Source organism: Somniosus microcephalus, unplaced genomic scaffold, assembly GCF_052327205.1.
Source record: "Somniosus microcephalus isolate GS21.2 unplaced genomic scaffold, FLI_Smic_1.0 unresolved_chr8, whole genome shotgun sequence".
Lineage (NCBI taxonomy): Eukaryota > Metazoa > Chordata > Chondrichthyes > Squaliformes > Somniosidae > Somniosus > Somniosus microcephalus.
This window is the reverse complement of record NW_028225186.1, coordinates 48,109,622-48,135,021: the sequence shown is the minus strand read 5'-3', so window position 1 is coordinate 48,135,021 and position 25,400 is coordinate 48,109,622. Positions and strand designations below refer to the sequence as shown.

The 25,400-nt window shown below is 59.1% G+C and overlaps 2 protein-coding genes across 8 annotated transcripts in view; one reads left to right on the top strand and one right to left on the bottom strand.

Moving 5' to 3' along the window:
- Positions 1–6,383, bottom strand: part of LOC147086333 (uncharacterized) — a 45,577-nt gene extending 39,194 nt beyond the window's left edge. For 5 of the 7 annotated variants that reach the window (XR_015075770.1, XR_015075769.1, XR_015075771.1 and 2 more), the window contains exons 1-2: positions 5,089–5,396; positions 4,425–4,589 (exon numbers count right to left, since the gene is read on the bottom strand). The gene's annotated coding sequence lies outside the window, so the exon portion shown is untranslated. The other 2 variants (XM_085979171.1, XM_085979172.1) reach the window with 2 other exon arrangements.
- Positions 6,151–25,400, top strand: part of LOC147086332 (uncharacterized) — a 38,020-nt gene continuing 18,770 nt past the window's right edge. Inside the window, exon 1 of the mRNA XM_085979174.1 lies at positions 6,151–6,244. The gene's annotated coding sequence lies outside the window, so the exon portion shown is untranslated. The remainder of the gene's footprint in view (positions 6,245–25,400) is intronic.

The following is a 25,400-nucleotide window of genomic DNA, read 5'->3' as shown; positions in this document are numbered from 1 at the left end:
AGAAAGCGGGTAAGTGATTGGTTGCTAAGTATTTCTCTTTTTTTTTAAGCTTAAACTCTGGTTTATAGTTTCTAAGGTGCGATATTCATCATCTAGAATCAGAGCAGAGGGTATTTAAAAATAATATTAATAAATGTAATTAATTACATAGAATGGGAGATCAGGTGATGTGTTGCTGCTGCAATATGTGGGAGCTGGTGGACACCATTGATGCTCACGGTGATCACATTTGCAGTAAGTGTTGGCTGCTCGAGGAATTCCGGCTCCGTGTTGAAGAGCTGGAGACCGAGCTTCAAACACTGAGACACATCAGGGAGGGGGAGAGTTACCTGGACTCTGTATCAGGAGGTAGTCACACCAATTAGATTAATTAATTCAGATGTAGTCCGTGGCCAGGGACTAGAAGTGAGGCAGGTATGGGGATCCAGGAGGTAGTGTTGGAGGAGCCGCAGCCCTTGCTCTTGTCCAACAGGTTTGAGGCTCTTACTCCCTGTGAGGATGGGAACAGGGACTGCGGGGAGGATGAGCAACCTGGCCACAGCACCGTGGAGCGGGGGGCCATTCAAGTGGGGGGAGTTAAAAGAAATGTTGTAGTGGTAGGGGATAGTATTGTTAGGGGGATAGATAGAGTTCTTTGCAGCCGAGAGCGAGAGTCCCGAAGGCTGTGTTGCCTGCCCGGTGCCAGGGTTAAGGACATCTCCTCTGGGCTGGAGAGAAACTTGGAGTGGGAGGGGGAGGATCCAGTTGCCGTGGTCCATGTTGGTACCAACGACATAGATAGGACAAGGAAGGAGGTTCTGCTTAGGGAGTTTGAGCAGCTAGGGGCCAAATTAAAAAGCAGAACCACAAGTGTAATAATCTCTGGATTACTACCTGAGCCACGTGCAAATTTGGCTAGGGTAAATAAAATTAGAGAGTTAAATGCGTGGCTCAAAGACTGGTGTGGGAGAAATGGGTTTTGCTTCCTGGGACACTGGCATCAGTACTGGGACAGGAGAGAGCTGTTCCGTTGGGACGGACTTCACTTGGCCAGTGCTGGGACTAGAATCCTGGCGAATCGAATAACTAGGGCTGTAGAGAGGGCTTTAAACTAATTAGTGGGGGGGAGGTTTTAAGAGAGCGAAAAATAAAAATGACAGTGGAGAAGGCAATAGAGCAAGGTAGCAGTGGGGGAATTAAAAACCAGAGCGTGTCAGGAAGGGACAGAATGAATAATGATAAAGGTAAAGTAGTAAAAGGGGTAAAAGCAGGAATAAATTGTCAGAAAACATATTTGAAAGTTCTTTATCTGAATGCATGCAGCATTCGTAACAAAATTGACGAGTTGACGGTGCAAATAACTACACATGGGTATGATCTGGTGGCCATTACGGAAACATGGCTGCAAGATAATCATGACTGGGAACTAAACATACAAGGGTATTTGACAATTAGGAAGGACAGACAGGAAGGAAAGGGAGGTGGGGTTGCTATGTTAATCAAGGATGGAATCACTGCAATAGTCAGAAATTATATTGGGTCAAAGGATCAGGATAGTGAAACAGTTTGGGTGGAGATAAGGAATAATAAGGGGAAAAAGTCACTAGTGGGCGTAGTCTATAGGCCTCCTAACAGTTGCAACTCTGTTGGTCGGAGTATAAATCAGGAAATAGTTGGGGCTTGTAATAAGGGAACAGCTATAATCATGGGGGATTTTAACTTTCATATTGACTGGACTAATCAAATTGGGCATGGCAGCATTGAGGAAGAGTTCCTAGAGTGTATTAGGGACGGGTTCCTTGAGCAGTATGTAACTGAACCAACCAGGGGGCAGGCAATCTTAGATCTGGTCCTGTGTAATGAGACAGGATTAATAAAAAATGTCCTAGTAAAGGATCCCCTTGGAATGAGTGACCATAATATGGTTGAATTCCAAATTCAGTTTGAGGGTGAGAGAGCTGGAACTCAAACCAGCGTGCTAAGCTTAAATAAAGAAGACTATGAAGGTATGAGAGTAGAATTGACTAAAGTGGACTGGGAAAACAGATTAAAGTGTAAGACGGTACAAGAGCAGTGGTCTACATTCAAGGAGACATTTCACATCTTTCAAGATAAATATATTCCACTGAGGAAAAAGGGGAGTAAAAGAAAAGACAGCCATCCGTGGCTTAGTAAAGTAATAAAGGATAGTATCCGACTGAAAACAAGGGCATATAAAGTAGCCAAATCTAGTGGGAGGATAGAAGATTGGGAAGCATTTAAAAGCCAGCAAACAATAACTAAAAGATTAATTAAGAAAGGGAAGATAGATTATGAAAGTAAACTAGCAAAAAATATAAAAACAGATAGCAAGAGTTTCTACAGCTATATAAAAAGAAAAAGGGTGGCTAAAGTGAACGTTGGTCCCTTAGAGGATGGGACCGGGAAACTACTGGTGGGGAACATGGAGATGGCAAAGACGCTAAACAAATATTTTGTATCAGTCTTTACAGTAGAGGACACTAAAAATATCCCAACGCTGGACAAACAGGGGGCAATGGGGGGGGAGGAGCTAAAGACGATTAAAATCACTAAGGAGATGGTACTCAGTAAAATAATGGGACTTAAGGCGGATAAATCCCCCGGACCTGATGGCCTACATCCTAGGGTCTTGAGAGAAGTGGCGGTAGGGATTGTGGATGCATTGGTGATCATTTTCCAGAACTCCCTGGACTCAGGAAAGGTCCCGGCAGATTGGAAAACTGCTAATGTAACACCCTTATTTAAGAAGGGAAGTAGACAAAAAGCTGGAAACTATAGACCAGTTAGCCTAACATCTGTGGTTGGCAAAATGTTGGAGTCCATTATTAAGGAAACAGTAACAGAGCATTTGGATAAACATAATTTAATAGGACAGAGTCAGCATGGTTTTACGAAGGGGAAGTCATGTTTGACAAATTTGCTCAAATTCTTTGAGGATGTAACATACAGGGTGGATAAAGGGGAACCAGTGGATGTAGTGTATTTGGACTTCCAAAAGGCATTTGACAAGGTTCCACACAAAAGATTACTGATCAAGATAAAAAATCATGGGATTGGGGGTAATATATTGGCATGGGTGGAAGATTGGCTATCTAACAGAAAACAAAGAGTTGGGATAAATGGTTCGTTCTCGGGCTGGCAATCAGTAACGAGTGGTGTTCTGCAGGGGTCAGTGCTGGGACCCCAACTCTTTACAATCTATATTAACGATTTGGAGGAAGGGACCGAGTGCAACATATCCAAGTTTGCCGACTATACAAAGATGGGAGGGAAAGCAGTGAGTGAGGCGGACATAAAAAACCTGCAAAAGGACATAGACAGGCTAAGTGAGTGGGCAGAGATTTGGCAGATGCAATATAATGTTGGAAAGTGTGAGGTTATGCACTTTGGCAGAAAAAATCAAAGAGCAAGTTATTATCTAAATGGAGAGAAACTGCAAAGTACTACAGTACAAAGGGATCTGGGGGTCCTGGTGCATGAAACACAAAAAGTTAGTATGCAGGTGCAGCAGGTGATCAGGAAGGCCAATGGAATCTTGGCTTTTATTGTAAGGGGGATGGAGTATAAAAACAGGGAAGTCTTGCTGCAGTTATACAGGGTATTGGTGAGGCCACACCTGGAATACTGCGTGCAGTTTTGGTTTCCATATTTAAGAAAAGATATACTTGCTCTTGAGGCGGTTCAGAGAAGGTTCACTCGGTTGATTCCGGAGATGAGGGGGTTGACTTATGAGGAAAGGTTGAGTAGATTGGGACTCTACTCATTGGAGTTCAGAAGAATGAGAGGCGATCTTATCGAAACATATAAGATTGTGAGGGGGCTTGATCGCGTGGATGCAGTGAGGATGTTTCCACTGATGGGTGAGACTAGACCTAGGGGGCATAATCTTAGAATAAGGGGCTGCCCTTTCAAAACTGAGATGAGGAGAAACTTCTTCACTGAGAGGGTAGTAAATCTATGGAATTTGCTACCTCAGAGAGCTGTGGAAGCTGCGACATTAAATAAATTTCAAACGGAGATAGACATTTTCCTAGCAGATAAGGGAATTAGAGGTTACGGGGAGAGGGCAGGGAAGTGAGTCTAGGTTCGGATCAGCCATGATCCTATTGAATGGCGGAGCAGGCCCGAGGGGCCATATGGCCTACTCCTGCTTCTTATGTTCTTAATAGGACTCTCTCTGACCTTTCTCCCCAGTCCATCTCCAGGACCAGTGTGTATCTGAGTCAATGAGACTCTCTCTGACCTTTCTCCCCAGTCCATCTCCAGGGCCAGTGCGTATCTGAGTCAATGGGACTCTCTGACCTTTCTTCCCAGTCCATCTCCAGGACCAGTGTGTATCTGGGTCAATGAGACTCTCTCTGACCTTTCTCCCCAGTCCATCTCCAAGACCAGTGTGTATCTGAGTCAATGGGACTTTCTCTTACCTTGCTCCCCAGTCGGTCTCTGGAAGCTCTTTGAATCGGAAGGGTTCTCTCCGGTTGGTGCTCACAATCCTGTGCTGGTTAACCGGCTGTTGTTCCTCTGTCGACAATCCCTGTTTACTTCGAGCTGAGCACCTTCGTCAATCACACCATCATTCACCGGGAGATCTAACCGTGGCAAAGCAGAAAATAAGAACAACATTGAAAGCGTGAAATAATGTAATGTAGACATTTAATCTGCTTACTAATAATCCAATGTGAAGGCGGAGTATTTGTTTGATTTTGTGCCTTTGCTCAGATCCCCAGTTGCGGGGCTGTGTGTTTAATTTGGGGATTTTCCTCAGAACCCCAGTTGCGGGGCTGTGTGTTTAGTTTGGAGATTTTCCTCAGATCCCCAGTTGCGGGGCTGTGTGTTTAGTTTGGAGATTTTCCTCAGATCCCCAGTTGCAGGGCTGTGTGTTTAGTTTGGGGGATTTTCCTCAGATCCCCAGTTGCGGGGCTGTGTGTTTAGTTTGGAGATTTTCCTCAGATCCCCAGTTGCGGGGCTGTGTGTTTAGTTTGGAGATTTTCCTCAGATCCCCAGTTGCGGGGCTGTGTGTTTAGTTTGGAGATTTTCCTCAGATCCCCAGTTGCGGGGCTGTGTGTTTAGTTTGGAGATTTTACTCACAGTAAATTTCCGGCCTCCTGAGACTCCCCCATTCTCACTGCTCTGGGCGGAAATGCGCCATTTTCTGTGCGGAGTTACTGCCCGGAGCGGTGACCCTGTGAAACTCGGGGCTGAGCAGCCGCTGTCGGGCCGGGTGCTGAATGGAGCGGAGTTCCCTCAGTCACAGAGCGCCAGCCTAGAACCAGCGCTGTGACCCTCCCTCCCTCGCTGTGATCTAAACTCGGGGCTGAGCAGCCGCTGTCGGACCGAGTTCCCTCAATCACAGAGCGGGCCCTGTAACCCGGGCAACCAGCCTGTGTCTGACCCTCACTCACCGATCAACCCGCGCCGCCCGGCCCAGCACACAGCAGGGGAGAGGCACTGCGCCTGCGCCGGAGGGCAGGGGAGCGGCACTGCGCCTGCGCCGGAGGGCAGGGGAGCGGCACTGCGCCTGCGCGGGAGAAAGGGAGCGACAATGCGCCTGCGCCGGAGGGCAGGGGAGCGTTACTGCGCCTGCGCGGGAGAGGAAAGGGAGCGGCACTGCGCCTGCGCGGTAGAGCTGTGTCGCACGAACGCATCAATGTCGCTCCCAGTGGTGGGAGGACTACATCGGAACATATACAGGCCCAGGTTAACGGCAGCCATCTTTGTAAAGGAGGGAGGAAAGCTTCAGTGCGACGTCACCATATGCCTGAGACAAAGAGCCTTGTGTCCAATGCGGGGAATAAAGGCCCACAGCCACCCCGGGCCCTGAACACGGGACTGGAGAAACTCGCTGCCCTGCGGATCAGACAATCAGCCGGCGCTAGTCCCGCCCCTCGGGCTCCCCGATTGGTTGGAGGATCCGCCGCCGGTTCGCTCCTCCAGCCCCGCCCACTGGGTGCCGCTAGTCCCGCCCCTCGGGCTCCCCGATTGGTTGGAGGACCCGCCGCGGGCTCGCCCCTCCAGCCCCGCCCACTGGGTGCCGCTAGCCCCGCCCTTCGGGCTCCCCGATTGGTTGGAGGACCCGCCGCCGGCTCGCTCTCTATTGGTCGGAAGCACCCGTCAATCAGGCCGAGGAACCGCGTCACATGTTTGAGACGATGACGTCAGTGGGGCCGCCGGCCCCGGTCACGTGTCTGAGGCTCCGCGAGGCTGAATCCGCTCCGTTCGCTTTCCGGGAACCTAAAACTACCAGGTTTGTGTTTACCGTCATTTATTTCCCCGTCCCTCTCCACTCGTCCGTCTAACTGAGAAAACTCGCTTTCGGCCCGTCATTCCGACTCTTCAACCGTTAACGACCGTCACCCAGAGTTTCGTCCCCGAGCATGCGCACTAGCAGCTAGTCCTGGGACTCTGCCCCCTGAGCATGCGCACTAGCAGCTGGTCCTGGGACTCTGCCCCTGAGCATGCGCACTAGCAGCTGGTCCTGTGACTCTGCCCCTGAGCATGCGCACTAGCAGCTGGTCCTGTGACTCTGCCCCTGAGCATGCGCACTAGCAGCTAGTCCTGTGACTCTGCCCCTGAGCATGCCCACTAGCAGCTGGTCCTGGGACTCTGCCCCCTGAGCATGCGCACTAGCAGCTGGTCCTGGGACTCTGCCCCTGAGCATGCGCACTAGCAGCTGGTCCTGGGACTCTGCCCCTGAGCATGCCCACTAGCAGCTGGTCCTGGGACACTGCCCCCTGAGCTTGCCCACTAGCAGCTGGTCCTGGGACTCTGCCCCTGAGCATGCGCACTAGCAGCTGGTCCTGGGACTCTGCCCCTGAGCATGCCCACTAGCAGCTGGTCCTGGGACTCTGCCCCTGAGCATGCGCACTAGCAGCTGGTCCTGGGACTCTGCCCCTGAGCATGCGCACGAGCAGCTGGTCCTGGGACTCTGCCCCTGAGCATGCCCACTAGCAGCTGGTCCTGGGACTCTGGCCCCTGAGCATGCCCACTAGCAGCTGGTCCTGGGACTCTGGGCCCCTGAGCATGCCCACTAGCAGCTGGTCCTGGGACTCTGCCCCCTGAGCATGCGCACTAGCAGCTGGTCCTGGGACTCTGCCCCTGAGCATGCCCACTAGCAGCTGGTCCTGGGACTCTGGGCCCCTGAGCATGCCCACTAGCAGCTGGTCCTGGGACTCTGCCCCTGAGCATGTGCACTAGCAGCTGGTCCTGGGACTCTGCCCCTGAGCATGCCCACTAGCAGCTGGTCCTGGGACTCTGCCCCCTGAGCATGCCCACTAGCAGCTGGTCCTGGGACTCTGCCCCCTGAGCATGCCCACTAGCAGCTGGTCCTGGGACTCTGCCCCCTGAGCATGCGCACTAGCAGCTGGTCCTGGGACTCTGCTGCCCCTGAGTATGCCCACTAGCAGCTGGTCCTGGGACTCTGCCCCTGAGCATGCCCACTAGCAGCTGGTCCTGGGACTCTGCCCCTGAGCATGCGCACTAGCAGCTGGTCCTGGGACTCTGCCCCTGAGCATGCCCACTAGCAGCTGGTCCTGGGACTCTGCTGCCCCTGAGCATGCCCACTAGCAGCTGGTCCTGGGACTCTGGGCCCTGAGCATGCGCACTAGCAGCTGGTCCTGGGACTCTGCCCCTGAGCATGCGCACTAGCAGCTGGTCCTGGGACTCTGCCCCTGAGCATGCCCACTAGCAGCTGGTCCTGGGACTCTGCCCCTGAGCATGCGCACTAGCAGCTGGTCCTGGGACTCTGCCCCTGAGCATGCCCACTAGCAGCTGGTCCTGGGACTCCGCCCCTGAGCATGCCCACTAGCAGCTGGTCCTGGGACTCTGCCCCTGAGCATGCCCACTAGCAGCTGGTCCTGGGACTCTGGGCCCCTGAGCATGCGCACTAGCAGCTGGTCCTGGGACTCTGCCCCCTGAGCATGCGCACTAGCAGCTGGTCCTGGGACTCTGCCCCTGAGCATGCGCACTAGCAGCTGGTCCTGGGACTCTGACCCTGAGCATGCGCACTAGCAGCTGGTCCTGGGACTCTGCCCCTGAGCATGCGCACTAGCAGCTGGTCCTGGGACTCTGACCCTGAGCATGCCCACTAGCAGCTGGTCCTGGGACTCTGCCCCTGAGCATGCCCACTAGCAGCTGGTCCTGGGACTCTGCCCCCCTGAGCATGCCCACTAGCAGCTGGTCCTGGGACACTGCCCCTGAGCATGCCCACTAGCAGCTGGTCCTGGGACTCTGCCCCTGAGCATGCCCACTAGCAGCTGGTCCTGGGACTCTGCCCCTGAGCATGCCCACTAGCAGCTGGTCCTGGGACTCTGCCCCCTGAGCATGCGCACTAGCAGCTGGTCCTGGGACTCTGCCCCTGAGCATGCCCACTAGCAGCTGGTCCTGTGACTCTGCCCCTGAGCATGCCCACTAGCAGCTGGTCCTGGGACTCTGCCCCTGAGCATGCGCACTAGCAGCTGGTCCTGGGACTCTGCCCCTGAGCATGCCCACTAGCAGCTGGTCCTGGGACTCTGCCCCTGAGCATGCGCACTAGCAGCTGGTCCTGGGACTCTGCCCCTGAGCATGCGCACTAGCAGCTGGTCCTGGGACTCTGGGCCCCTGAGCATGCGCACTAGCAGCTGGTCCTGGGACTCTGCCCCTGAGCATGCGCACTCGCAGCTGGTCCTGGGACTCTGCCCCCTGAGCATGCCCACTAGCAGCTGGTCCTGGGACTAGGCCCCTGAGCATGCCCACTAGCAGCTGGTCCTGGGACTAGGCCCCTGAGCATGCGCAGTAGCAGCTGGTCCTGGGACTCTGCCCCTGAGCATGCCCACTAGCAGCTAGTCCTGGGACTCTGCCCCTGAGCATGCCCACTAGCAGCTGGTTCTGGGACTCTGCCCCTGAGCATGCCCACTAGCAGCTGGTCCTGGGACTCTGCCCCCTGAGCATGCGCACTAGCAGCTGGTCCTGGGACTCTGCCCCTGAGCATGCCCACTAGCAGCTGGTCCTGGGACTCTGACCCTGAGCATGCCCACTAGCAGCTGGTCCTGGGACTCTGCCCCTGAGCATGCCCACTAGCAGCTGGTCCTGGGACTCTGCCCCTGAGCATGCCCACTAGCAGCTGGTCCTGGGACTAGGCCCCTGAGCATGCGCACTAGCAGCTGGTCCTGGGACTCTGCCCCTGAGCATGCGCACTAGCAGCTGGTCCTGGGACTCTGCCCCTGAGCATGCGCACTCGCAGCTGGTCCTGGGACTCTGCCCCTGAGCATGCGCACTCGCAGCTGGTCCTGGGACTCCGCTGCCCCTGAGCTTGCCCACTAGCAGCTGGTCCTGGGACACTGCCCCTGAGCATGCGCACTAGCAGCTGGTCCTGGGACTCTGACCCTGAGCATGCGCACTAGCAGCTGGTCCTGGGACTCTGCCCCTGAGCATGCCCACTAGCAGCTGGTCCTGGGACTCTGCCCCTGAGCATGCCCACTAGCAGCTGGTCCTGGGACTCTGGGCCCCTGAGCATGCCCACTAGCAGCTGGTCCTGGGACTCTGCCCCTGAGCATGCGCACTAGCAGCTGGTCCTGGGACTCCGCTGCCCCTGAGCATGCGCACTAGCAGCTGGTCCTGGGACTCTGCCCCTGAGCATGCCCACTAGCAGCTGGTCCTGGGACTCTGCCCCTGAGCATGCGCACTCGCAGCTGGTCCTGGGACTCTGCCCCCTGAGCATGCCCACTAGCAGCTGGTCCTGGGACTAGGCCCCTGAGCATGCCCACTAGCAGCTGGTCCTGGGACTAGGCCCCTGAGCATGCGCACTAGCAGCTGGTCCTGGGACTCTGCCCCTGAGCTTGCCCACTAGCAGCTGGTCCTGGGACTCTGGGCCCCTGAGCATGCCCACTAGCAGCTGGTCCTGGGACTCTGCCCCTGAGCATGCGCACTAGCAGCTGGTTCTGGGACTCTGCCCCTGAGCACGCCCACTAGCAGCTGGTCCTGGGACTCTGCCCCCTGAGCATGCCCACTAGCAGCTGGTCCTGGGACTCTGCCCCTGAGCATGCCCACTAGCAGCTGGTCCTGGGACTCTGCCCCTGAGCATGCCCACTAGCAGCTGGTCCTGGGACTCTGCCCCTAAGCATGCTCACTAGCAGCTGGTCCTGGGACTCTGCCCCTGAGCATGCCCACTAGCAGCTGGTCCTGGGACTCTGCCCCTGAGCATGCCCACTAGCAGCTGGTCCTGGGGCTCCGCTGCCCCTGAGCATGCCCACTAGCAGCTGGTCCTGGGACTCTGCCCCTGAGCATGCGCACTCGCAGCTGGTCCTGGGACTCCGCTGCCCCTGAGCTTGCCCACTAGCAGCTGGTCCTGGGACTCTGCTCCCCTGAGCATGCCCACTTGCAGCTGGTCCTGGGACTCTGCCCCTGAGCATGCCCACTAGCAGCTGGTCCTGGGACTCTGCCCCCTGAGCATGCCCACTAGCAGCTGGTCCTGGGACTCTGCCCCTGAGCATGCCCACTAGCAGCTGGTCCTGGGACTCTGCCCCTGAGCATGCCCACTAGCAGCTGGTCCTGGGACTCTGACCCTGAGCATGCCCACTAGCAGCTGGTCCTGGGACTCTGCCCCTGAGCATGCGCACTAGCAGCTGGTCCTGCGACACTGCCCCTGAGCATGCGCACTAGCAGCTGGTCCTGGGACTCTGCCCCTGAGCATGTGTACTAGCAGCTGGTCCTGGGACTCTGGGCCCCTGAGCATGCGCACTAGCAGCTGGTCCTGGGACTCTGCCCCTGAGCATGCCCACTAGCAGCTGGTCCTGGGACTCTGGGCCCCTGAGCATGCCCACCAGCAGCTGGTCCTGGGACTCTGCCCCTGAGCATGCCCACTAGCAGCTGGTCCTGGGACTCTGCCCCTGAGCATGCGCACTAGCAGCTGGTCCTGGGACTCTGCCCCTGAGCATGCCCACTAGCAGCTGGTCCTGGGACTCTGCCCCTGAGCATGCCCACTAGCAGCTGGTCCTGGGACTCTGCCCCTGAGCATGCCCACTAGCAGCTGGTCCTGGGACTAGGCCCCTGAGCATGCCCACTAGCAGCTGGTCCTGGGACTCTGCCCCTGAGCATGTCCACTAGCAGCTGGTCTTGGGACTCTGCCCCTGAGCATGCCCACTAGCAGCTGGTCCTGGGACTCTGCCCCTGAGCATGCGCACTAGCAGCTGGTCCTGGGACTCTGCCCCTGAGCATGCGCACTAGCAGCTGGTCCTGGGATTCTGCCCCTGAGCATGCCCACTAGCAGCTGGTCCTGGGACTCTGCCCCTGAGCATGCCCACTAGCAGCTGGCTCTGGGACTCTGCTGTCCCTGTGCATGCCCACTAGCAGCTGGTTCTGGGACTCTGCCCCTGAGCATGCCCACTAGCAGCTGGTCCTGGGACTAGGCCCCTGAGCATGCGCACTCGCAGCTAGTCCTGGGGCTCCGCTGCCCCTGAGCATGCCCATTCGCAGCTGGTCCTGGGACTCTGCCCCTGAGCATGCCCACTAGCAGCTGGTTCTGGGACTCTGGGCCCCTGAGCATGCGCACTAGCAGCTGGTCCTGGGACTCTGCCCCTGAGCATGCCCACTAGCAGCTGGTCCTGGGACTAGGCCCCTGAGCATGCGCACTCGCAGCTGGTCCTGGGACTCCGCTGCCCCTGAGCTTGCCCACTAGCAGCTGGTCCTGGGACTCTGCTGCCCCTGAGTATGCCCACTAGCAGCTGGTCCTGGGACTCTGCCCCTGAGCATGCCCACTAGCAGCTGGTCCTGGGACTCTGCCCCTGAGCATGCGCACTAGCAGCTGGTCCTGGGACTCTGCCCCTGAGCATGCCCACTAGCAGCTGGTCCTGGGACTCTGCTGCCCCTGAGCATGCCCACTAGCAGCTGGTCCTGGGACTCTGGGCCCTGAGCATGCGCACTAGCAGCTGGTCCTGGGACTCTGCCCCTGAGCATGCGCACTAGCAGCTGGTCCTGGGACTCTGCCCCTGAGCATGCCCACTAGCAGCTGGTCCTGGGACTCTGCCCCTGAGCATGCGCACTAGCAGCTGGTCCTGGGACTCTGCCCCTGAGCATGCCCACTAGCAGCTGGTCCTGGGACTCCGCCCCTGAGCATGCCCACTAGCAGCTGGTCCTGGGACTCTGCCCCTGAGCATGCCCACTAGCAGCTGGTCCTGGGACTCTGGGCCCCTGAGCATGCGCACTAGCAGCTGGTCCTGGGACACTGCCCCTGAGCATGCCCACTAGCAGCTGGTCCTGGGACTCTGCCCCTGAGCATGCCCACTAGCAGCTGGTCCTGGGACTCTGCCCCTGAGCATGCCCACTAGCAGCTGGTCCTGGGACTCTGCCCCCTGAGCATGCGCACTAGCAGCTGGTCCTGGGACTCTGCCCCTGAGCATGCCCACTAGCAGCTGGTCCTGTGACTCTGCCCCTGAGCATGCCCACTAGCAGCTGGTCCTGGGACTCTGCCCCTGAGCATGCGCACTAGCAGCTGGTCCTGGGACTCTGCCCCTGAGCATGCCCACTAGCAGCTGGTCCTGGGACTCTGCCCCTGAGCATGCGCACTAGCAGCTGGTCCTGGGACTCTGCCCCTGAGCATGCGCACTAGCAGCTGGTCCTGGGACTCTGGGCCCCTGAGCATGCGCACTAGCAGCTGGTCCTGGGACTCTGCCCCTGAGCATGCGCACTCGCAGCTGGTCCTGGGACTCTGCCCCCTGAGCATGCCCACTAGCAGCTGGTCCTGGGACTAGGCCCCTGAGCATGCCCACTAGCAGCTGGTCCTGGGACTAGGCCCCTGAGCATGCGCAGTAGCAGCTGGTCCTGGGACTCTGCCCCTGAGCATGCCCACTAGCAGCTAGTCCTGGGACTCTGCCCCTGAGCATGCCCACTAGCAGCTGGTTCTGGGACTCTGCCCCTGAGCATGCCCACTAGCAGCTGGTCCTGGGACTCTGCCCCCTGAGCATGCGCACTAGCAGCTGGTCCTGGGACTCTGCCCCTGAGCATGCCCACTAGCAGCTGGTCCTGGGACTCTGACCCTGAGCATGCCCACTAGCAGCTGGTCCTGGGACTCTGCCCCTGAGCATGCCCACTAGCAGCTGGTCCTGGGACTCTGCCCCTGAGCATGCCCACTAGCAGCTGGTCCTGGGACTAGGCCCCTGAGCATGCGCACTAGCAGCTGGTCCTGGGACTCTGCCCCTGAGCATGCGCACTAGCAGCTGGTCCTGGGACTCTGCCCCTGAGCATGCGCACTCGCAGCTGGTCCTGGGACTCTGCCCCTGAGCATGCGCACTCGCAGCTGGTCCTGGGACTCCGCTGCCCCTGAGCTTGCCCACTAGCAGCTGGTCCTGGGACACTGCCCCTGAGCATGCGCACTAGCAGCTGGTCCTGGGACTCTGCCCCCTGAGCATGCCCACTAGCAGCTGGTCCTGGGACTCTGCCCCTGAGCATGCCCACTAGCAGCTGGTCCTGGGACTCTGCCCCTGAGCATGCCCACTAGCAGCTGGCCCTGGGACTCTGACCCTGAGCATGCGCACTAGCAGCTGGTCCTGGGACTCTGCCCCTGAGCATGCCCACTAGCAGCTGGTCCTGGGACTCTGCCCCTGAGCATGCCCACTAGCAGCTGGTCCTGGGACTCTGGGCCCCTGAGCATGCCCACTAGCAGCTGGTCCTGGGACTCTGCCCCTGAGCATGCGCACTAGCAGCTGGTCCTGGGACTCCGCTGCCCCTGAGCATGCGCACTAGCAGCTGGTCCTGGGACTCTGCCCCTGAGCATGCCCACTAGCAGCTGGTCCTGGGACTCTGCCCCTGAGCATGCGCACTCGCAGCTGGTCCTGGGACTCTGCCCCCTGAGCATGCCCACTAGCAGCTGGTCCTGGGACTAGGCCCCTGAGCATGCCCACTAGCAGCTGGTCCTGGGACTAGGCCCCTGAGCATGCGCACTAGCAGCTGGTCCTGGGACTCTGCCCCCTGAGCATGCCCACTAGCAGCTGGTCCTGGGACTAGGCCCCTGAGCATGCCCACTAGCAGCTGGTCCTGGGACTAGGCCCCTGAGCATGCGCACTAGCAGCTGGTCCTGGGACTCTGCCCCTGAGCTTGCCCACTAGCAGCTGGTCCTGGGACTCTGGGCCCCTGAGCATGCCCACTAGCAGCTGGTCCTGGGACTCTGCCCCTGAGCATGCGCACTAGCAGCTGGTTCTGGGACTCTGCCCCTGAGCATGCCCACTAGCAGCTGGTCCTGGGACTCTGCCCCTAAGCATGCTCACTAGCAGCTGGTCCTGGGACTCTGCCCCCTGAGCATGCCCACTAGCAGCTGGTCCTGGGACTCTGCCCCTGAGCATGCCCACTAGCAGCTGGTCCTGGGACTCTGCCCCTGAGCATGCCCACTAGCAGCTGGTCCTGGGACTCTGCCCCTAAGCATGCTCACTAGCAGCTGGTCCTGGGACTCTGCCCCTGAGCATGCCCACTAGCAGCTGGTCCTGGGACTCTGCCCCTGAGCATGCCCACTAGCAGCTGGTCCTGGGGCTCCGCTGCCCCTGAGCATGCCCACTAGCAGCTGGTCCTGGGACTCTGCCCCTGAGCATGCGCACTCGCAGCTGGTCCTGGGACTCCGCTGCCCCTGAGCTTGCCCACTAGCAGCTGGTCCTGGGACTCTGCTCCCCTGAGCATGCCCACTTGCAGCTGGTCCTGGGACTCTGCCCCTGAGCATGCCCACTAGCAGCTGGTCCTGGGACTCTGCCCCCTGAGCATGCCCACTAGCAGCTGGTCCTGGGACTCTGCCCCTGAGCATGCCCACTAGCAGCTGGTCCTGGGACACTGCCCCTGAGCATGCCCACTAGCAGCTGGTCCTGGGACTCTGCCCCTGAGCATGCCCACTAGCAGCTGGTCCTGGGACTCTGCCCCTGAGCATGCCCACTAGCAGCTGGTCCTGGGACTCTGCCCCCTGAGCATGCGCACTAGCAGCTGGTCCTGGGACTCTGCCCCTGAGCATGCCCACTAGCAGCTGGTCCTGTGACTCTGCCCCTGAGCATGCCCACTAGCAGCTGGTCCTGTGACTCTGCCCCTGAGCATGCCCACTAGCAGCTGGTCCTGGGACTCTGGGCCCCTGAGCATGCCCACTAGCAGCTGGTCCTGGGACTCTGCCCCCTGAGCTTGCCCACTAGCAGCTGGTCCTGGGACTCTGCCCCTGAGCATGCCCACTAGCAGCTGGTCCTGGGACTCTGCCCCTGAGCATGCGCACTAGCAGCTGGTCCTGGGACTCTGCCCCTGAGCATGCGCACTAGCAGCTGGTCCTGGGACTCTGGGCCCCTGAGCATGCGCACTAGCAGCTGGTCCTGGGACTCTGCCCCTGAGCATGCGCACTCGCAGCTGGTCCTGGGACTCTGCCCCCTGAGCATGCCCACTAGCAGCTGGTCCTGGGACTAGGCCCCTGAGCATGCCCACTAGCAGCTGGTCCTGGGACTAGGCCCCTGAGCATGCGCAGTAGCAGCTGGTCCTGGGACTCTGCCCCTGAGCATGCCCACTAGCAGCTAGTCCTGGGACTCTGCCCCTGAGCATGCCCACTAGCAGCTGGTTCTGGGACTCTGCCCCTGAGCATGCCCACTAGCAGCTGGTCCTGGGACTCTGCCCCCTGAGCATGCGCACTAGCAGCTGGTCCTGGGACTCTGCCCCTGAGCATGCCCACTAGCAGCTGGTCCTGGGACTCTGACCCTGAGCATGCCCACTAGCAGCTGGTCCTGGGACTCTGCCCCTGAGCATGCCCACTAGCAGCTGGTCCTGGGACTCTGCCCCTGAGCATGCCCACTAGCAGCTGGTCCTGGGACTAGGCCCCTGAGCATGCGCACTAGCAGCTGGTCCTGGGACTCTGCCCCTGAGCATGCGCACTAGCAGCTGGTCCTGGGACTCTGCCCCTGAGCATGCGCACTCGCAGCTGGTCCTGGGACTCTGCCCCTGAGCATGCGCACTCGCAGCTGGTCCTGGGACTCCGCTGCCCCTGAGCTTGCCCACTAGCAGCTGGTCCTGGGACACTGCCCCTGAGCATGCGCACTAGCAGCTGGTCCTGGGACTCTGCCCCCTGAGCATGCCCACTAGCAGCTGGTCCTGGGACTCTGCCCCTGAGCATGCCCACTAGCAGCTGGTCCTGGGACTCTGCCCCTGAGCATGCCCACTAGCAGCTGGCCCTGGGACTCTGACCCTGAGCATGCGCACTAGCAGCTGGTCCTGGGACTCTGCCCCTGAGCATGCCCACTAGCAGCTGGTCCTGGGACTCTGCCCCTGAGCATGCCCACTAGCAGCTGGTCCTGGGACTCTGGGCCCCTGAGCATGCCCACTAGCAGCTGGTCCTGGGACTCTGCCCCTGAGCATGCGCACTAGCAGCTGGTCCTGGGACTCCGCTGCCCCTGAGCATGCGCACTAGCAGCTGGTCCTGGGACTCTGCCCCTGAGCATGCCCACTAGCAGCTGGTCCTGGGACTCTGCCCCTGAGCATGCGCACTCGCAGCTGGTCCTGGGACTCTGCCCCCTGAGCATGCCCACTAGCAGCTGGTCCTGGGACTAGGCCCCTGAGCATGCCCACTAGCAGCTGGTCCTGGGACTAGGCCCCTGAGCATGCGCACTAGCAGCTGGTCCTGGGACTCTGCCCCCTGAGCATGCCCACTAGCAGCTGGTCCTGGGACTAGGCCCCTGAGCATGCCCACTAGCAGCTGGTCCTGGGACTAGGCCCCTGAGCATGCGCACTAGCAGCTGGTCCTGGGACTCTGCCCCTGAGCTTGCCCACTAGCAGCTGGTCCTGGGACTCTGGGCCCCTGAGCATGCCCACTAGCAGCTGGTCCTGGGACTCTGCCCCTGAGCATGCGCACTAGCAGCTGGTTCTGGGACTCTGCCCCTGAGCATGCCCACTAGCAGCTGGTCCTGGGACTCTGCCCCTAAGCATGCTCACTAGCAGCTGGTCCTGGGACTCTGCCCCCTGAGCATGCCCACTAGCAGCTGGTCCTGGGACTCTGCCCCTGAGCATGCCCACTAGCAGCTGGTCCTGGGACTCTGCCCCTGAGCATGCCCACTAGCAGCTGGTCCTGGGACTCTGCCCCTAAGCATGCTCACTAGCAGCTGGTCCTGGGACTCTGCCCCTGAGCATGCCCACTAGCAGCTGGTCCTGGGACTCTGCCCCTGAGCATGCCCACTAGCAGCTGGTCCTGGGGCTCCGCTGCCCCTGAGCATGCCCACTAGCAGCTGGTCCTGGGACTCTGCCCCTGAGCATGCGCACTCGCAGCTGGTCCTGGGACTCCGCTGCCCCTGAGCTTGCCCACTAGCAGCTGGTCCTGGGACTCTGCTCCCCTGAGCATGCCCACTTGCAGCTGGTCCTGGGACTCTGCCCCTGAGCATGCCCACTAGCAGCTGGTCCTGGGACTCTGCCCCCTGAGCATGCCCACTAGCAGCTGGTCCTGGGACTCTGCCCCTGAGCATGCCCACTAGCAGCTGGTCCTGGGACTCTGCCCCTGAGCATGCCCACTAGCAGCTGGTCCTGGGACTCTGCCCCTGAGCATGCGCACTAGCAGCTGGTCCTGGGACTCTGCCCCTGAGCATGCGCACTAGCAGCTGGTCCTGGGACTCTGCCCCTGAGCATGCCCACTAGTAGCTGGTCCTGGGACTCTGGGCCCCTGAGCATGTGCACTAGCAGCTGGTCCTGGGACTCTGCCCCTGAGCATGCCCACTAGCAGCTGGTCCTGGGACTCTGCCCCTGAGCATGCGCACTAGCAGCTGGTCCTGGGACTCTGGGCCCCTGAGCATGCCCACTAGCAGCTGGTCCTGGGACTCTGCCCCTGAGCATGCGCACTAGCAGCTGGTCCTGGGACTCTACCCCTGAGCATGCGCACTAGCAGCTGGTCCTGGGACACTGCCCCTGAGCATGCCCACTAGCAGCTGGTCCTGGGACTCTGCCCCTGAGCATGCCCACTAGCAGCTGGTTCTGGGACTCTGCCCCTGAGCATGCCCACTAGCAGCTGGTCCTGGGACTAGGCCCCTGAGCATGCGCACTCGCAGCTGGTCCTGGGGCTCCGCTGCCCCTGAGCATGCCCATTAGCAGCTGGTCCTGGGACACTGCCCCTGAGCATGCCCACTAGCAGCTGGTCCTGGGACTCTGCCCCTGAGCATGCCCACTAGCAGCTGGTCTGGGACTCTGGGCCCCTGAGCATGCGCACTAGCAGCTGGTCCTGGGACTCTGCCCCTGAGCATGCCCACTAGCAGCTGGTCCTGGGACTAGGCCCCTGAGCATGCGCACTCGCAGCTGGTCCTGGGACTCCGCTGCCCCTGAGCTTGCCCACTAGCAGCTGGTCCTGGGACACTGCCCCTGAGCATGCCCACTAGCAGCTGGTCCTGGGACTCTGCTCCTGAGCATGCCCACTAGCAGCTGGTCCTGGGACTCTGCCCCTGAGCATGCCCACTAGCAGCTGGTTCTGGGACTCTGGGCCCCTGAGCATGCCCACTAGCAGCTGGTCCTGGGACTCCGCTGCCCCTGAGCATGCGCACTAGCAGCTGGTCCTGGGACTCTGCCCCTGAGCATGCCCACTAGCAGCTGGTCCTGGGACTCTGCCCCTGAGCATGCGCACTAGCAGCTGGTCCTGGGACTCTGCTGTCCCTGTGCATGCCCACTTGCAGCTGGTTCTGGGACTCTGCCCCTGAGCATGCCCACTAGCAGCTGGTCCTGGGACTAGGCCCCTGAGCATGCGCACTCGCAGCTGGTCCTGGGGCTCCGCTGCCCCTGAGCATGCCCATTAGCAGCTGGTCCTGGGACACTGCCCCTGAGCATGCCCACTAGCAGCTGGTCCTGGGACTCTGCCCCTGAGCATGCCCACTAGCAGCTGGTCCTGGGACGAGGCCCCTGAGCATGCGCACTCGCAGCTGGTCCTGGGGCTCCGCTGCCCCTGAGCATGCCCATTAGCAGCTGGTCCTGGGACACTGCCCCTGAGCATGCCCACTAGCAGCTGGTCCTGGGACTCTGCCCCTGAGCATGCCCACTAGCAGCTGGTCCTGGGACTAGGCCCCTGAGCATGCGCACTCGCAGCTGGTCCTGGGACTCCGCTGCCCCTGAGCTTGCCCACTAGCAGCTGGTCCTGGGACTCTGCTCCTGAGCATGCCCACTAGCAGCTGGTCCTGGGACTCTGCCCCTGAGCATGCCCACTAGCAGCTGGTTCTGGGACTCTGGGCCCCTGAGCATGCCCACTAGCAGCTGGTCCTGGGACTCCGCTGCCCCTGAGCATGCGCACTAGCAGCTGGTCCTGGGACTCTGCCCCTGAGCATGCCCACTAGCAGCTGGTCCTGGGACTCTGCCCCTGAGCATGCGCACTAGCAGCTGGTCCTGGGACTCTGCTGTCCCTGTGCATGCCCACTTGCAGCTGGTTCTGGGACTCTGCCCCTGAGCATGCCCACTAGCAGCTGGTCCTGGGACTAGGCCCCTGAGCATGCGCACTCGCAGCTGGTCCTGGGGCTCCGCTGCCCCTGAGCATGCCCATTAGCAGCTGGTCCTGGGACACTGCCCCTGAGCATGCCCACTAGCAGCTGGTCCTGGGACTCTGCCCCTGAGCATGCCCACTAGCAGCTGGTCCTGGGACGAGGCCCCTGAGCATGCGCACTCGCAGCTGGTCCTGGGGCTCCGCTGCCCCTGAGCATGCCCATTAGCAGCTGGTCCTGGGACACTGCCCCTGAGCATGCCCACTAGCAGCTGGTCCTGGGACTCTGCCCCTGAGCATGCCCACTAGCAGCTGGTCCTGGGACTAGGCCCCTGAGCATGCGCACTCGCAGCTGGTCCTGGGACTCCGCTGCCCCTGAGCTTGCCCACTAGCAGCTGGTCCTGGGACACTGCCCCTGAGCATGCCCACTAGCAGCTGGTCCTGGGACTCTGCCCCTGAGCATGCCCACTAGCAGCTGGTCCTGGGACTCTGCCCCTGAGCATGCCCACTAGCAGCTGGTTCTGGGACTCTGGGCCCCTGAGCATGCGCACTAGCAGCTGGTCCTGGGACTCTGCCCCTGAGCATGCCCACTAGCAGCTGGTCTTGGGACTCTGGGCCCCTGAGCATGTGCACTAGCAGCTGGTCCTGGGACTCTGGGCCCCTGAGCATGCCCACTAGCAGCTGGTCCTGGGACTCTGCTGCCCCTGAGCATGCGCACTAGCAGCTGGTCCTGGGACTCTGCCCCTGAGCATGCCCACTAGCAGCTGGTCCTGGGACTCTGCCCCTGAGCATGCCCACAAGCAGCTGGTCCTGGGACTCTGGGCTCCTGAGCATGTGCACTTGCAGCTGGTCCTGGGACTCCGCTGCCCCTGAGCATGCGCACTAGCAGCTGGTCCTGGGACTCTGCTGTCCCTGTGCATGCCCACTAGCAGCTGGTTCTGGGACTCTGCCCCTGAGCATGCCCACTAGCAGCTGGTCCTGGGACTAGGCCCCTGAGCATGCGCACTCGCAGCTGGTCCTGGGGCTCCGCTGCCCCTGAGCATGCCCATTAGCAGCTGGTCCTGGGACACTGCCCCTGAGCATGCCCACTAGCAGCTGGTCCTGGGACTCTGCCCCTGAGCATGCCCACTAGCAGCTGGTCCTGGGACTAGGCCCCTGAGCATGCGCACTCGCAGCTGGTCCTGGGACTCCGCTGCCCCTGAGCTTGCCCACTAGCAGCTGGTCCTGGGACACTGCCCCTGAGCATGCCCACTAGCAGCTGGTCCTGGGACTCTGCCCCTGAGCATGCCCACTAGCAGCTGGTCCTGGGACTCTGCCCCTGAGCATGCCCACTAGCAGCTGGTCCTGGGACACTGCCCCTGAGCATGCCCACTAGCAGCTGGTCCTGGGACTCTGCTCCTGAGCATGCCCACTAGCAGCTGGTCCTGGGACTCTGCCCCTGAGCATGCCCACTAGCAGCTGGTTCTGGGACTCTGGGCCCCTGAGCATGCCCACTAGCAGCTGGTCCTGGGACTCCGCTGCCCCTGAACATGCGCACTAGCAGCTGGTCCTGGGACTCTGCCCCTGAGCATGCCCACTAGCAGCTGGTCCTGGGACTCTGCCCCTGAGCATGCGCACTAGCAGCTGGTCCTGGGACTCTGCTGTCCCTGTGCATGCCCACTTGCAGCTGGTTCTGGGACTCTGCCCCTGAGCATGCCCACTAGCAGCTGGTCCTGGGACTAGGCCCCTGAGCATGCGCACTCGCAGCTGGTCCTGGGGCTCCGCTGCCCCTGAGCATGCCCATTAGCAGCTGGTCCTGGGACACTGCCCCTGAGCATGCCCACTAGCAGCTGGTCCTGGGACTCTGCCCCTGAGCATGCCCACTAGCAGCTGGTCCTGGGACGAGGCCCCTGAGCATGCGCACTCGCAGCTGGTCCTGGGGCTCCGCTGCCCCTGAGCATGCCCATTAGCAGCTGGTCCTGGGACACTGCCCCTGAGCATGCCCACTAGCAGCTGGTCCTGGGACTCTGCCCCTGAGCATGCCCACTAGCAGCTGGTCCTGGGACTAGGCCCCTGAGCATGCGCACTCGCAGCTGGTCCTGGGACTCCGCTGCCCCTGAGCTTGCCCACTAGCAGCTGGTCCTGGGACACTGCCCCTGAGCATGCCCACTAGCAGCTGGTCCTGGGACTCTGCCCCTGAGCATGCCCACGAGCAGCTGGTCCTGGGACTCTGCCCCTGAGCATGCCCACTAGCAGCTGGTTCTGGGACTCTGGGCCCCTGAGCATGCGCACTAGCAGCTGGTCCTGGGACTCTGCCCCTGAGCATGCCCACTAGCAGCTGGTCCTGGGACTCTGGGCCCCTGAGCATGTGCACTAGCAGCTGGTCCTGGGACTCTGGGCCCCTGAGCATGCCCACTAGCAGCTGGTCCTGGGACTCTGCTGCCCCTGAGCATGCGCACTAGCAGCTGGTCCTGGGACTCTGCCCCTGAGCATGCCCACTAGCAGCTGGTCCTGGGACTCTGCCCCTGAGCATGCCCACAAGCAGCTGGTCCTGGGACTCTGGGCTCCTGAGCATGTGCACTTGCAGCTGGTCCTGGGACTCCGCTGCCCCTGAGCATGCGCACTAGCAGCTGGTCCTGGGACTCTGCTGTCCCTGTGCATGCCCACTAGCAGCTGGTTCTGGGACTCTGCCCCTGAGCATGCCCACTAGCAGCTGGTCCTGGGACTAGGCCCCTGAGCATGCGCACTCGCAGCTGGTCCTGGGGCTCCGCTGCCCCTGAGCATGCCCATTAGCAGCTGGTCCTGGGACACTGCCCCTGAGCATGCCCACTAGCAGCTGGTCCTGGGACTCTGCCCCTGAGCATGCCCACTAGCAGCTGGTCCTGGGACTAGGCCCCTGAGCATGCGCACTCGCAGCTGGTCCTGGGACTCCGCTGCCCCTGAGCTTGCCCACTAGCAGCTGGTCCTGGGACACTGCCCCTGAGCATGCCCACTAGCAGCTGGTCCTGGGACTCTGCCCCTGAGCATGCCCACTAGCAGCTGGTCCTGGGACTCTGCCCCTGAGCATGCCCACTAGCAGCTGGTTCTGGGACTCTGGGCCCCTGAGCATGCGCACTAGCAGCTGGTCCTGGGACTCTGCCCCTGAGCATGCCCACTAGCAGCTGGTCCTGGGACTCTGGGCCCCTGAGCATGCCCACTAGCAGCTGGTCCTGGGACTCCGCTGCCCCTGAGCATGCGCACTAGCAGCTGGTCCTGGGACTCTGCCCCTGAGCATGCCCACTAGCAGCTGGTCCTGGGACTCTGCCCCTGAGCATGCCCACTAGCAGCTGGTCCTGGGACTCTGGGCCCCTGAGCATGTGCACTAGCAGCTGGTCCTGGGACTCCGCTGCCCCTGAGCATGTGCGTTCTAAACCCCAACAAGCATGCTGACATTGAGGTGCCCAGAGAGGAATCTGTCATTTGCCTTTGATCAATAACTCTCATATTCTTGAGGACCTCCATCAGGCTGGCCCTCATCCTTCGCTGCTTCAGTGCAAAGAAAAGCCGCAAACTTCTCCAATCTCTGTTACTAACTGCTCTTTGGAACTGAGGAGACTGAGGGAGACTTGATTGAGGTGTATAAAGTTATGAGGGGCCTGGATAGAGTGGGTAGGAAGGACCTATTTTCCTTAGCAGCGAGGTCAATAACCAGGGGCCATAGATTTAAAGTAATTGGTAGAAGGATTACAGGGGCGTTGAGGAGAACTTTTTTCACTCAGAGCGTGGTCGGGGTCTGGAACTTTCTGCCTGAAAGGGTGGTAGAGGCAGAAACCCTCATCTCAGTTAAAAAGTACTTGGATATGCACATGAAGTGCTGTCACCTGCAGGGCTACGGGCCAAGAGCTGGAAAGTGAGATTAGGCTGGAAAGCTGTTTTTTGGCCGGCTCAGGCACAATGGGCCGAATGGCCTCCTTCTGTGCCCTAAATTTCTGTGATTCTATGATAACCCCTCCATTGCTCGACAGTCTGGGTCAAAATGGAGTGAAAAAGAAAAACAAAGAACTTAAAGAAAGAAAAGAAAGACTTGCATTTATATAGCGCCTTTCACGTCCATCGCACGTCCCAAAGCGCTTTACAGCCAATGAAGTGGAGTCACTGTTGTAATGTCGCAAAAGTGGCAGCCAATTAGCGCACAGCAATATCCCACAAACAGCAATTCCAAAATTCTATAGATTATGGAACAGTTCCTGCAGATTGGAGGGTGGCAAATGTAACCCCACTATTAGCCTAACATCAGTAGTAGGGAAAGTGCTAGACTCGAGTATAAAGGATGTGATAACACGACACTTAGAAAATATCAACGGGATTAGACCGAGTCAACATGGATTGATGAAAGGGAAATCGAGTTTGACAAACCGACTGGAGTTTTTTGAGGATGTAACTGGTAGAATAGATAAGGGAGAACCAGTGGATGTGGTGTATTTGGATTTTCAGAAGGCCTTTGATTAAAGTCCCACATCAGAGGTTAGTGTGCAAAATTAAAGCTCATGGGATTGGGGGTAATATACTGGCATGGATTAAAAATTGGTTAACAGACAGGAAACAGAGAACAGGAATAAATGGGTCTTTTTCTGGGTGGCAGGTGGGGACTAGTGGGGTACCGCAGGGATCAGTGCTTGGGCCCCAGCTATTCACAATATAGATCAATGATTTGGATGAGAGAACCAAATGTAATATTTCCAAGTTTGCTGACGACACGAAACTAGGTGGGATTGTGAGTTGTGAGGAGGATGCAAAGAGGCTTCAAGGCGATTTAGACAAGTTGAGTGAGCGGGCAAATACATGGCAGATGCAGTATAACGTGGATAAATGTGAAGTTATCCACTTCGGTAGAAAAAACAGAAAGGCAGAGTATTATTTAAATGGTGATAGATTGGGAAATGTTGATGTACAAAGGGACCTAGGTGTCCTTGTGCACCAGTCACTGAAAGCACACATGCAGGTGCAGCAAGCAGTTAGGAAGGCAAATGGTATGCTGGCCTTCATTGCAAGAGGATTTGAGTACAGGAGCAAGGATGTCTTACTGCAGTTATACAGGGCCTTGGTGAGACCACACCTGGAGTACTGTGTGCAGTTTTGGTCTCTACCTAAGAAAGGATATACTTGCCATAGAGGGAGTGCAGCGAAGGTTCACCAGCCTGATTCCTGGGATGGCAGGACTGTCGTATGAGGAGAGATTGGGTCGACTAGGCCTGTATTCACTGGAGTTTAGAAGAATGAGAGGGGATCTCATTGAAACGTATAAAATTCTGACAGGGCTAGTCTGGGTGCAGGGAGGATGTTTCCCCTGGCTGGGGGTTTAGAACGAGGGGTCACAGTCTCAGGATATGGGGTCGGCTATTTAGGACTGAGATGAGGAGAAATTTCTTCACTCAGAGGGTGGTGAACCTGTGGAATTCTCTACCACAGCAGGCTGTGGAGGCCAAGTCACTGAATATATTTAAGAAGGTAGATAGATAGATTTCTAGACACAAAAGGCATCAAGGGGTATGGGGAGAGAGCGGGAATATGGTATTGAGATAGAGGATCAGCCATGATCATATTGAATGGTGGAGCAGGCTCGAAGGGCCGAATGGCCTACTCCTGCTCCTATTTTTCTATGTTTCTATGCAACGTAATAATGACTAGATAATCTGTGTTTTTTTTAGTGATGTTGATATTGGCCAGGACACGGGGGATAATTCCCCTAATCTTCTTCGAAATAGTGCCCTGGGATCATTTACGTCCACCCGAGAGAGCAGACGAGGCCTCTGTTTAACATCTGATCTGAAAGACGGCACCTCCGACAGTGCCGCACTCCCTCAGCACTGCACTGGAGTGTCAGCCTGGATTTTTGGGCTCAAGTCTCTGGAGTGGGACTTGAACCCACAACCTCTGACTCAGAGGCGAGGGTGCATTTACTCGCCGCCCTTCACGACCCCAGGATGCCCATAACACTTCAGGGCCAATTCATTGATTTTGAATTGCTGTC